The sequence below is a fragment of the Halichoerus grypus genome, chromosome X (genome assembly GCF_964656455.1).
Source record: "Halichoerus grypus chromosome X, mHalGry1.hap1.1, whole genome shotgun sequence".
In the NCBI taxonomy this organism is placed as follows: domain Eukaryota; kingdom Metazoa; phylum Chordata; class Mammalia; order Carnivora; family Phocidae; genus Halichoerus; species Halichoerus grypus.
This window is the reverse complement of record NC_135727.1, coordinates 4,734,301-4,746,265: the sequence shown is the minus strand read 5'-3', so window position 1 is coordinate 4,746,265 and position 11,965 is coordinate 4,734,301.

Below are 11,965 nucleotides of genomic sequence, written 5' to 3'. Positions count from 1 at the left end.
GGTGGAACCACAGCACAGTGTTCGGGGGACATCCTGGGGAGGGAGGGCTCCGTGGCCCTCGGTAGCAGGAGGCAGAGGGCTTCTAGATGACAAGGCCCTTGCAGACCTGGAGGACCTTGCCCGTGTGGCAGTCCATGGAAGTAGGGACCCAAGGCACACTCCCAGAGCAGAGAGTGCCAGGGCTCTGCGGGAGGACAGTGATGCTGGAAGGAGAGGACACTGAGATTTGTTTTATCACGTTGCTCAGCCACACTGCACTGGAGAATGGTCACAGGCCCTCCGATGGGGAGCCCCACCGTGGGGAGGCATCCGTGGAGCGGCCAGTCCTCAGCCTCAGCAACACTTGCCAGGCTTCCTTCCTTCCTCCATCCTTCTTTTGCTTCTTCAGCACCAAACACTGCCGAAGCACCTAGTAGGTGTGAGGTGTTAGGTGTGCTGTGAGAGATCCGGCCCTCGCGGCGCTGACAGTGAACCCCGGCGGGGCTCCCTCACTAACTGTCCTCTAGGGTTTGGGTGCCTCTCCCTCGGGCCGCTCTTTCAGGGCCCGGCTAGGTGAGGCAGGTGAGGGGGCTTCAGCAGCTGCCCCTGGCGCTCCCCCGACGGGGAGGCCGGCGGGGGCCCGGCGGGCGGGCAGCGTGAGGGGAGCAGGCCTGCGCCGCCGCTGAGTTCTCCCCACCCCGGGCAGGCGGGCGTCCGAGGGGCCGCCCAGGGAGTGTCCTGTTCGCTCCGGCCTTGGCTCGAGGGGGAGTCCCCGCCGGGCTCGGGGCAGTCGCTACCGTGCCCGCCCCGCCCACCAAGCGGCCCTCCCGGGCTGGGGCTCGTGCCAGGCGGGCAGGCCCCGGGCGCGCGGCCGCGGCCCCCCACGCCCCTTCCCCCGCTCCGAGGGCTGCCAGCGGCCCCCGAGGCCCCCGGGTCCACGGCCTGCGAGCCTCGGCGCCACCCCGGGCCCTTGACCGCGGCCCCCGCCGCCTCGCTATTGGTCGGACGGGTCACGTGTGCGGCCGCCGGCCCAGCGGGCGACCGAGCGGCCGGAGTCCCCGCGGTCCCGCCGCAGGCGCGGGCGCGAAGCCCCCACCCTCACGCCCTGGCCCGCGCGGGGACGGGACGGGACGCGGACGGGGACCGGGGACGGGGCAGCTCCCCCAGCGCCGGGCCTTTCCCGGGGCACACGGCCCGGATCGCTCCCCCGGGCTCAGCCACTGCTCGCTTCCCTCCGAGTGGGCCCGGCTCCTTTCCCCGCAGCCGGCGCCCACAGCCCTGCCATGCTCCGTGCCCCGCGGACTCCTCTCCCTCTCAGCCCTTGGAGGCGGTCACTGGCACCCCAGCTCACCCCTTCCATGGGAGACGGGGCCAGGCGGCTGGGAAATGTTCGTGGAGGTGGGGCTCAGTCACCGGGAACCCAACCGCTGATTCGGGCAACAGGGTTTTACTGAGCACCTGCTGGGTGTTGGGCACCCATACCAGGCCCTGAAGACAGAGTAGGGACTGAAACAGGTAAGCTCTTGCCCTTAGGGACCAGCCATTCTAGTGGATAAAGCCAGACACCCCAGGCCTTTCCGGCCACAAGTCACCCCGTTGTGATCAGAGGCATTTATCCAGGCGGCTGTTCCACCCTTACGCCATCACTGAGGTCACCCTGCCCTGAGTCCCGAATGCTGCTGGGCACCAGAAGGAGGGGGAGAGAGTGGAGGAGCAAGAGCAAGATCAACCAGTCCTCAAGAAGCTCCAAGCCAGGGCGAGAACAACACGTGAAAACCCGTAATAATACTGGAAGCCAGTAAGTGCTGCTTTCTGCAGAGAGCCGGAGCAGAGCCGTTTACTGAGAAGGGTGGGAAAGCTCATACTTGCTCACTAATACCCGGGTCATCTCGTTCCCCAGAGCAGGCCAGAGCCTGGTTGGCGGCCCTGTGCTACCGCCGCAGGGATGTGGGTCAGTGGGCTGCAGGATGGGGTGGCGGGATGGTGGATTCAATAGGACGTCCGGTCGCAGTGGAATTATGAATGAGCAAACAAAAGTATCATCTTTGGTGTAAGTATATTCCAAGTATTGCATGGGATATGCTTATTATACTCAAAATAATCGTTGTGTACATGAAATTCAAATGTTAACTAGGTGACCTGTATTTTTATTTTCTAAATCTGGGAACTTTGGGGAATGAGGTATGGGCATGGCCCCAAGGGACCTTGTCTGGAAATGGGGGCATTGATTAGAGTCCCCAGTCTGGTGCCCCCCTCAGCTGAATGTCTCCCCTGGGTCTTGGGTCCCTGGAGCAAGTGTTGATGGGCGTCCAGCCTGTGGTTTGCTCCACCCTGCGTGCTAAAGGAGGGGCAGCCTCCAGCAGGGGAAGGAAGGAACAGAGGAAGTAAGATGAGTCCCACCCAAGGAATAGAGGCCTGAGGGCTAGATGCTTTCAGAACGATTTCTAAAAGGGTCTCCAGGGGCGCCTGGGTGGCTCAGTTGGTTAAGCGACTGCCTTCGGCTCAGGTCATGATCCCAGGGTCCTGGGATTGAGCCCCGCATCAGGCTCCCTGCTCTGTGGGAAGCCTGCTTCTCCCTCTCCCACTCCCCCTGTTTGTGTTCCCTCTCTCGCTGTCTCTCTCTCTCTCTCTCTGTCAATTAAATAAATAAATAAAATCTAAAATAAATAAACAAGTAAATAAATAAATAAATAAATAAATAAAGGGGCTCCAGACCCCCACACCAGGCACAGTGCCCTGAGAACTCCAAGTGTGGAATTTGTTATTCTCACCGGCCGCCGGTCTGCTTCCCCCTGGGGGTGACCGATGAAAAAGGGAGGGAGCGGAAGGGTAGCGCTAGAGGGAACAGGCTCTGGGTCCAGGAGGGGCGGGGAGTGTGAACTGGTGCTGCCCTGACAAGGACTCAGGGCTTCCGGGGTGCAGGTGTGGCCCCAGGAACCGCAGCAGCGCCTGAGGAGGCTGTCCCTCTTGACACCCTAAGCCTCTGCCCTTGGGTCACACTCTCCATTCCTGTGCGTCTTCTGGTCCCCTCTCTCCAAGGTTACCTTCGGAAAACCTGGCATGCTTTTCCTGCAAGCTCTCCCTTTGCGGGTTGCAGTGCAAACTGAACCTGTAAAAGACAGTTGCCAGGGCTTTTTCCCATATTGGGGCTCCTTGGCTGAGGATCTACCAACTACATCCGGTGAAGCATGGCGGCCACCACATACCCAGCCCAGCAGCTATCTAAACCCGGAGAATCGCGGGAAATGGCTCAGTGGACACCGATGTTCTCTGGACGCGGGTTATACAAGGCCGGACACACAAATGTACATAGTCCACGTAACTTGGCCTAAGATAAAAATGCTAACCACTGTGCACAGGAAGAAGTGACAAACTAGCAGGGATTTTGTTTGCTTTTTCACAAGTTTGAGGCATTCGGGGGAAATTATTGGAAAGGTCCAGATCTCTCCTGAAGTAGACACATCCCCAAGGATGGTTGAGGCAATCAGGTTCTTCTTTTTAGGTCCCATAAATTCACTACAGAAATTGGAGGCCTTGGGAAGCAGCCCATCAGTCTTAAAGGTGAATGTGAAAAAGGCCAAGACCGGGGCACCTGGGTGGCTCAGTCGGTTAAGTGTCTGACTCTTGATTTCGGACCAGGTCATGATTTCAGGGCTCTCGGATCAAGGCCTGGTTAGGGCTCCCTGCTCGGCGGGGTGTCTGCTTGTCTCCCTCTCCCTCTGCCCTTCCTCTTAAATAAATAACGCTTTTAAAAAGCCCACCAAGACCAAACAAACAAGGCAGCTACTGAGTTCAAGTTGCTGTGGGCTCCTCATTAGAGTCATGTGACCTTAGGAAGGTCCCCCAAGCCTCTGTGAACTTCCATTTCCTCATCTCTAAAACGGGTGTAATAATCATCCTAACCTTGCAGGGGAGTGGTGAAAATTTAATAAGATGATAAATGGGAAGATAGGTTCAGGGCTCAAGAAATGGACACTCTTGTCAGAATCAGAGCAAATAAATGACCCTCAGACAGGAAGCAGTGGGAGTCGGGCTAGAGGCAGTTGGTACACACAGCGCTCTTCACTCTTCGCATGTCACTGAGGCAGATTTCTCAAAAGGGGTTTCTCAACAGTGGCTCCCCAGTTAGAACCACCCGGACCCACCTGGCATGGGCTTGACTGCACCCCACTTCCCATTGGCCTGTTGGCCGCCTCGAGGTAGAGGGTGCAGAATGGATGGCGTGGTGGGGGAAGAGGGGAACGGGGCTGCTTTGGCTCATGTTCATCCACCAAGGTACACAGAAGGGTGTTCTAGAGCTGCGGGACTCCAGCACTCGTGGCCTGCCCTTGCTGAGAAGCCAAGAAAAAGGACGAGGAAGTGAGAAAGCAGCCAGTTTCTCTGCTCCGGCAGGCCTGGTGCTAGAGTTTGTCCTGAGGTGTGTGGAAATTGCTGTGGTCTGTCCCTCCTCTTCCGAGAGAAGGCTAAATAAAGGGTCTGGAAAGCCTTGATAGAAAGCCTTTCTAGAGCCGCCAGAGCAAGGTACACAAATGGGGTGGCTCAAAGCAACAGAAACTTCATGTCTCGATTCTAGAGCTAGAAGTCCAAAATCAAAGTGATGGCAGAGTCATGGTGTCTCTGAAGGTTTCAGAAGAGGATCCTTCCTCACCTCTTCTAGCTTCTGGTAGCCTCAGGTGCTCCTTGGCTTGTGGCCCCATCACTCCGATCTCTGCCTCCATCTTCACATGGTCTTCTCTGTGTGTCTCTGGGTCCTCTCTGCTTCTTCTATGAACACCAGTCATTGCATGTAGGACCCACCCTAAATCCAGGGGGATTTCATCTCAAGATCCTTAACTAATTACATCTGCCAAAACTCCATTTCCAAATAAGATCAGATTCTGAGGTTCTGGGTGGACATGAATTTTGGGGAGACGTTATTCAACCCACTACACACTCCTAACTGAATTCTGTACTAATGTAGACATTTCAGAAATGATCTTTATTAGATATTATTTAGGAGGATGTTGTTGATTGAGCAAAATGTGCTTCAAAGTAGCTTCCAGGGGCGCCTGGGTGACTCGGTTGAGCATCTGCCTTCGGCTCAGGTCATGATCTCAGGGTCCTGGGATTGAGCCCCGTGTTGGGCTCCCTGCTCAGCGGGGAGTCTGCTTCTCCCTCTCCCTCTCCTCCTGCTCGTTCTCGCTCTCGCTCTCTCTCTCTCTCTCTCTCTCTCAAATGAATAAATAAAATCTTTAAAAAAAAAAAAAGTAGCTTCCATTGTCACCAAATTCCCCTCTGAAGGGATAACCACAGAAACACACCCTGCTCACTGCTCTCTGCCAGTCCCCAGAAAAGTACCAGGTACAGAGTAGGTGCTGAATAAATATTTGTTGGATCAATGAATATAATGAAATTCATTTGGTGGCCAAATGGACTTGCCCTTTGGCTGAGAGAAGCTGGCTGTGGGCACAAAGTCCTAGGTTTTCCCAACTTCTTACAAAAAGAGTATTTTTCAGACAAATCTGACAAGTATAAAAACAGTCCGAGCTAAGCCCCTCTGGTCTGCCTTGCCCACCCTCCGCCAGTCCCCAGGGTACATCCTGGGGCACCAGGAGCCATGTGGAAACCCGTATTGTAGGTCAGAATCAAAGGCAAATGAAATTTTTTTTTTTTTTTTAAGATTTTTATTTATTTGACAGAGAGACAGCAAGAGGGAACACAAGTAGGCAGAGTGGGAGAGGGAGAAGCAGGCTTCCCGCCGAGCAGGGAGCCCGATGCGGGGCTCGATCCCAGGACCCTGGGATTATGACCTGAGCCGAAGGCAGACGCTTAACGACTGAGCCACCCAGGTGCCCCAGGCAAATGAAATTTTTAAGTGCTGGTGATACATCACACATAGCACCAAGGCATTGACAACCACCCCTAAAGTTCACTCCAGAAAATTAAACAGCTTTTTATTCCACCCCACAAGCATTTACTGAGAGTCAGCCTACACTGCGTGTTCTAATAGAGAGTGCAATTGTTGTCTTGCAAGCTGGGTGGTGAAAATGTTTGAGAGCGAGGAAATACCCTTTCTATTAAAGGGACCCCATTGTTTTCCGGATGCATATTTTGTTTTCTTTGATTTCCAAGAGGGAAGTGCAATACTAAAAAAGGTATTTTTGTAACTGCGAGGAGAAGAAAAAAAAAAAGGCCGAAAAAGCATTGTCCATGTCTAATTGGACTAAATTGAAGGGCTGGGCTGCTAGGGTTACTGTTTTGAAACAGATCATGCTGCGTGCCAGGTTGCCAACTGGTAGTAATTCCCCGTGACCTACAGGATAATCTAGACCCTCTAACGTGGCATTTTTTGGCAGCTGTCACCATCTTCTGCCTCACTGTTAAGGACTGAATTGTGTCCTCCCAAAAGATGCTGAGGTCCTAAACTCCAGTACCTGTGAATGTGACCTTATTTGGAAAGAGGGTCTTTTCAGATGATCGAGTTAAGATGGGGTCATTAGGGTGGACCCTAATCCCATATGACTGGTGTCCTCATTTAAAAAGGGACATTTGAACACAAAGACAAGCACATAGGAAGAACAGCATGTGAAGATCCGAGTTGTGCTGTCACCAGCAAAGGAACTACCAGAAGCTAGTAGGGAGGCCCGGAACAGTTCATTCCCTAGGACCTTGAGAAGGAGCACAGCCCTGCCAACAACCTGATCTCAGACTTCTGGCCTGCAGAACTGTAAGAGGATAAATTTCTGTTGCTTAAGCAATTCAGTGTGTTGTACTTTGTAATGGCAGCCTGGCAGCCTGGAGCAAAGGAATGCACTCACCTTCCATCTTGATCCCTCCCTCCACCCCCCATCCCACACTCTAACTGCTCTGTTCCCTAAATACTCTCTGCACACTGGGCATTATGTGCTTTGGCTGGGGGGGATCCTGCATCCAGGTTTACCAGGGACAGTCCAAGCTTCTGCTTGTTGTCCCAGCATAATAATGAATAGTGCCCCCTTTCACAAGTATCCCGGTGGGGACCGTGTCTTCCGTGGTCACCCTAGCATTTGTCTGTGCTAACTCCAGCTTCGAGGGATCCTCCTCACCTTTTCTACCTGGTAAACTTTTACTTGTTGGTCAAAGCCCAGCCCAAACATCCCTGCCTCTGTGAAACATATCCCACCTCCTCCAAGATTTCATCCATGCATCCTCTGGGTTCCCAAGGGAGTTTATACATCTGGACCACAATACTCGTTACTACATCATGGCAGCTCAGGGACACCTCCCCAACAGCCTGACTGACCCAGTGCCCTGGTCACTGCTGTAGGAGTCCTGGATGCTCCTTCCTTCATGGCTTGTAGTCTGATTGTGATGAGCTATTTGGGGGAGTTCATATCCATTGGTAAGTTATTACTCACTCCTAACCTGTGGTGCCGGGGACCATGTCTGTGTCCTGGCACACAATTTGAATGAAAAAGCACATTCCTTTAAGTGCTTGTCGTCCCTTTTAAAGCTGTCAATTCTTGGGGCGCCTGGGTGGCTCAGTCGGTTAAGCGACTGCCTTCGGCTCAGGTCATGATCCTGGAGTCCCGGGATCGAGTCCCGCATCGGGCTACCTGCTCGGCGGGGAGTCTGCTTCTCCCTCTCCCGCTCCCCCCTCTTGTGCTCTCTCTCTCTCACTCTCTCTCTCAAATAAATAAAAAAAAAAAAAAAAAAAAAAAAGCTGTCAATTCTTGCCTGTCTCGGCTGTGTCCTCATCTTCTCTGGGTCACCCCTTAGCACCTCATACTGTGCTTAGAACATCAGAGGTGCTCCATGCCTGCTATTGAGAGTGTTTAATTTAATTTAGGAACATAACTCAGTGTCTGTACAATATTATGAGTCAAAAAAGAATACTGTATTTGCGTCCCTCCTTGAAGGGATACCACATGATATTGGGGTCTTTCTGGACAACAAACACAACTGGGACGACGACCCCTCTCAGAGTGACTGTTCCACTGGGAAAGAGAAATGATATTGTTAGAGTAGTCTCCTGTTCAGTATAGCTGCAATGTCAGAGAAGATGTGGGAAATGGCCTATTTCAACCTCTGATCCAGATGATTTCCAGATGATTGTAGAAATGCACGACGAATAACTACTCGCGTGTATTCAGTCATTGAGAATTTATAAAAGGTTTTTCTTTATATGAGCTACACCAATACCTTTATGAACTAGCTGGGGCAGGGAAAGAAGTGCTGGAAGCTGCCTTTATTTGAAAAAGTCAAACAGCATGTCTTCAAAGTCACACCGGTGACTGTCCAGGAGGGAGCTTTGTCGTTGGAAACTGAGGTTGTGTGCCCAGCTCTGCCACCTACCAGTACAGTGACGTTGAGCTCCCCGCAGCCTCTCTGAGCCTTGGTTTCCTCGTCTGTAAACGAGAGAGGATCACTTTATTTATTTGTCTCCGAAGGTTGTTATGTAGACCAGGTAACAAGAGGGGTTGAGGGTGGTTGGAGAACTTGAAAGCACTGGATATACTAGGGGCCTTCCAAGATGGTCTTCCCAATAAACCCAGAGAGAAAAGAAAAAGAAAGAAGTATGGTAATGGCATTAAGATAGACGTGTGAATCAATTGAATAGAATTGAGAGCCCAGAAATAAGTACACACACATGTGGTCATTGATTTTCAACAAGGGTGCCAAGACTATCTGGTGGGAAAAGAACAGTCCTTTCCACAAATGGTACATGGAGGTCTGTGGTCCACTTTGAGGTAATTTTTGTGTATTTCACAAGTGGAAGTATGAAGTTGGACCCCTATCTCACACCATACACAAAAATTACCTCAAAGTGGACCACAGACCTCCATGTAAGAGCTAAAACTATAAAACTCTTAGAAGAAAACAGTGGTAAATCTTCATGGCCTTGGGTTTGACAACGGTTTCCTCATTATGGCACCAAAAGCACAAGTAACAAAAGAAAAAATAAATAAAGTAGACTTCATTAAAGTGAAAAACACTTGTGTTTCAACAGAAACCATCCAGAAAGTGAAAATACAATCCACAGAATGGGAGAAAATTTTTGCAAATCATATCTCTACAGTGGGCTCGAATCCAAAATACATAAAGAATTCTTACAACTCGTCAATAGAAAGACACATAACTCGTTTTTCAAAAATGAGCAAAAGATCCGAATAGACATTTCTCCAAAGATAATATGCAAATGGCCAGTGAGCTAATGAAAATATGGTCACCGTCATTAGTCATCAGAAGTACATCAAAATGAGGTACCACTTCACACCCACTAGGATGGCGAGAATAAAAAGGACAATTAAAAACTGTTGGTGAGGACGTGGAGCCATTGGAAGCCTCTTTGGGAAATGGTCTGGCAGTTCTTCCAAACACCAAACATAGGGTTACCATATGATCCAACAATTTTACTGGCGTATAGCCAAGAAAAATGAAAACATGGGTCCACACTAAAACTTGCACATGAGTGTTCACAGAAGCATTATTCATTCATAAGAGCCAAAAGGTAGAAACAACCCAAATGTCCACTGAAGGATGAATGGATAAACAAAATGTTGGTATATATACAACAAAGTACTGATTCATGTTACAACATGGATGAACCTTGAAAACGTGATGCTAGGTGGAAGAAGCCAGACACAAAATGCCATATTGTAGGATTTCGCTTAGATGAAATGTCCAGAACAGGCAAATCGATAGAGAAAGAAAGTAGACTGGTAGTTGCCCCGGGATAGTCAGGAGGTACAAATGGGGAATGGCTGCTCCTGTGTATGGGGTTTCTCTGGGGAGTGGTGAAATGTTCTGGATTTAGATAGGGGTGGTGGTTGTACAGCTCTGTGAATATGCTAAAAAAAAAAACCATTGACTTGTACACTTTACATGGGTGAATTTTATTGTATACACACTATGTCAATGAAGCTATTAAAAGAGAGAGAGAGCACAGGCAATGTTCTGTGTTGGGGGGCAGGGGCAAAGGGGATGAAGGTCCAGGATTGGGGAGGAGGAGCTTAGCCCAAGCGGGCTTCCCCAGGCAGCACTGAGACCAAGGTTTTCTTGGAGTTCCATTAGCTGTCTGAAAAGATGCCAACGCTCTCACTCCCAGGCACTTCAGCTTTGTTCCCATGAGCTTCATGGCTGAGGAAGGGCAGGTGAGTGGTCTGCAGCTGTCCCTAGAAACAATGCCGCTAGAAACATCAAGTATTTTATTCCCTCGGGGCCTGACAGAGGCAGGGGTTAGGAGTTGGAGAAGTGGCCAAGGCTCCATCCGGAAGACTCCTAAGATTAATAGGCTTCTCTGGGTGGGTGCACAGGTCTTCTATCAGTGGATGACTTCTTTGAAGTGATCCCTGGAGGCTATAACTGGAAAGGGAACATTTTCTCTAGACTCTCCCTGGGGCATATTTGGAAAGAACTCGCCCCCAACTCCCCACCTCTGATGGGTGTTTTTATTAGGCAGCTTTTTTTTTAAGCTCATTTATTTATTTATTTATTTGAAGCAGTTTTTTTTTTTTTAAGCTCATTTATTTATTTATTAGGCAGGGTTTTTTTTTAAGCTCATTTATTTATTTATTTATTTGAGAGAGAGATCAAGCAGGGGTGAAGAGCAGAGGGGGAGGGAGCCTGATACTGGGCTCGATCCCAGGACCCCGAGATCATGACCTGAGCTGAAGGCAGACGCTTAACCGACTGAGCCACCCAGGAGCCCCTAGGAGGCAGTTTCTAGGGCAATTCCATTGCATTCTGCTCCCCTGCACACCCCAGCTCTTTCGGGGATGTTTTCTTCTGAGTGGAGAGGAAGGGTTTAGGAAGGCATGCTGGGAAAGGAACCTCCCCAACAACTCCCATGAGTTTTTGGCAGTGACACAAAGAAGAGGTGGTAGTGTTTATTTTGGAAAAGACCCGTGTTCTAGCTTCCCTCATTTTTCTGGGACTTGGGCGATTGCTTACTTCTGACTCCCTGGAGGAGGCTTTGTTTCTAAAGTGGGACACGAGACCTTCTGTCCTAGGTGGAGGCTGACCGCTTGCAGGGTATAATCACATCTGAGATGAACTACGGAGTCCAGGTTTTTGGTCCTCTTAGTTCAGACTATTGTGGAGGCTTAATTAATCTTTCTAAACAATTGTGATAAAATACACATAACCAAATTTACCATCTTAACCAGTTTTAAGTCTATAGTTCACTAGTGTTACGTACATTTACATTGTTGTATGACCAATCTCCAGAATTCTTTTTGTCTTGAAAAACTGAAACACTGTCCGCATTAAACAAGTTCCCATCCCATTCCCTCCAGGCCCTGGCAACAGCCATTCTTCTGTCTCTATGAATTTGACTAGTGTAGGTGCCTCATATAAGTGGAATCATACCATACCATACTTATCTTTTTGTGGCTGGTTTCTTCCACTGAGCATAATGTCCTCCAGATTCATCCATGTTGTAGCATGTGTCAAAATTTCCTTCCTTTCTAAGGCTGAATAACATTCCATTGTATGGATAGACCACACTTTGTTTAGCCATTCATCCATTAATGGACACTTGGGTGGCTTCCATCTTTTGGCTATTGTGAACAATGCTGCTATGAACATGGGTGTACAAATACCTCTTTGCAACTCCGCTTTCTCAATTCCTTTGGGTACACACCCAGAAGTGGACTTGCTGGATCATATAGTCATTCTATGTTTAATTTTTTGAGGAGCCACCATGCTGTTTTCCACAGTGGCTGTACACTTCACATTCCCACCAACAGTTCCAATTCCTCCTCAGCCTCACCAACACTTGTTATTTTCTAGTTTTGGGGTTTTGTTTTTTTGATAGTAGCCATCCTAATGGGTGTGAGGTGGTATCACACTGTAGTTTTGATCTGCACTTCCTTAATGATCAGTGGTGCTGAGCCCGTTTTCATGTGATTATTGGCCATTTATATATCTTCTTTGGAGAAATGTCAATTTCAGTTCTTTGCTGGGTTTTTAAAAAAAGATTTATTTATTTATTTGAGAGAGAGAGAGAGAGCGGGAGGGGCAGAGG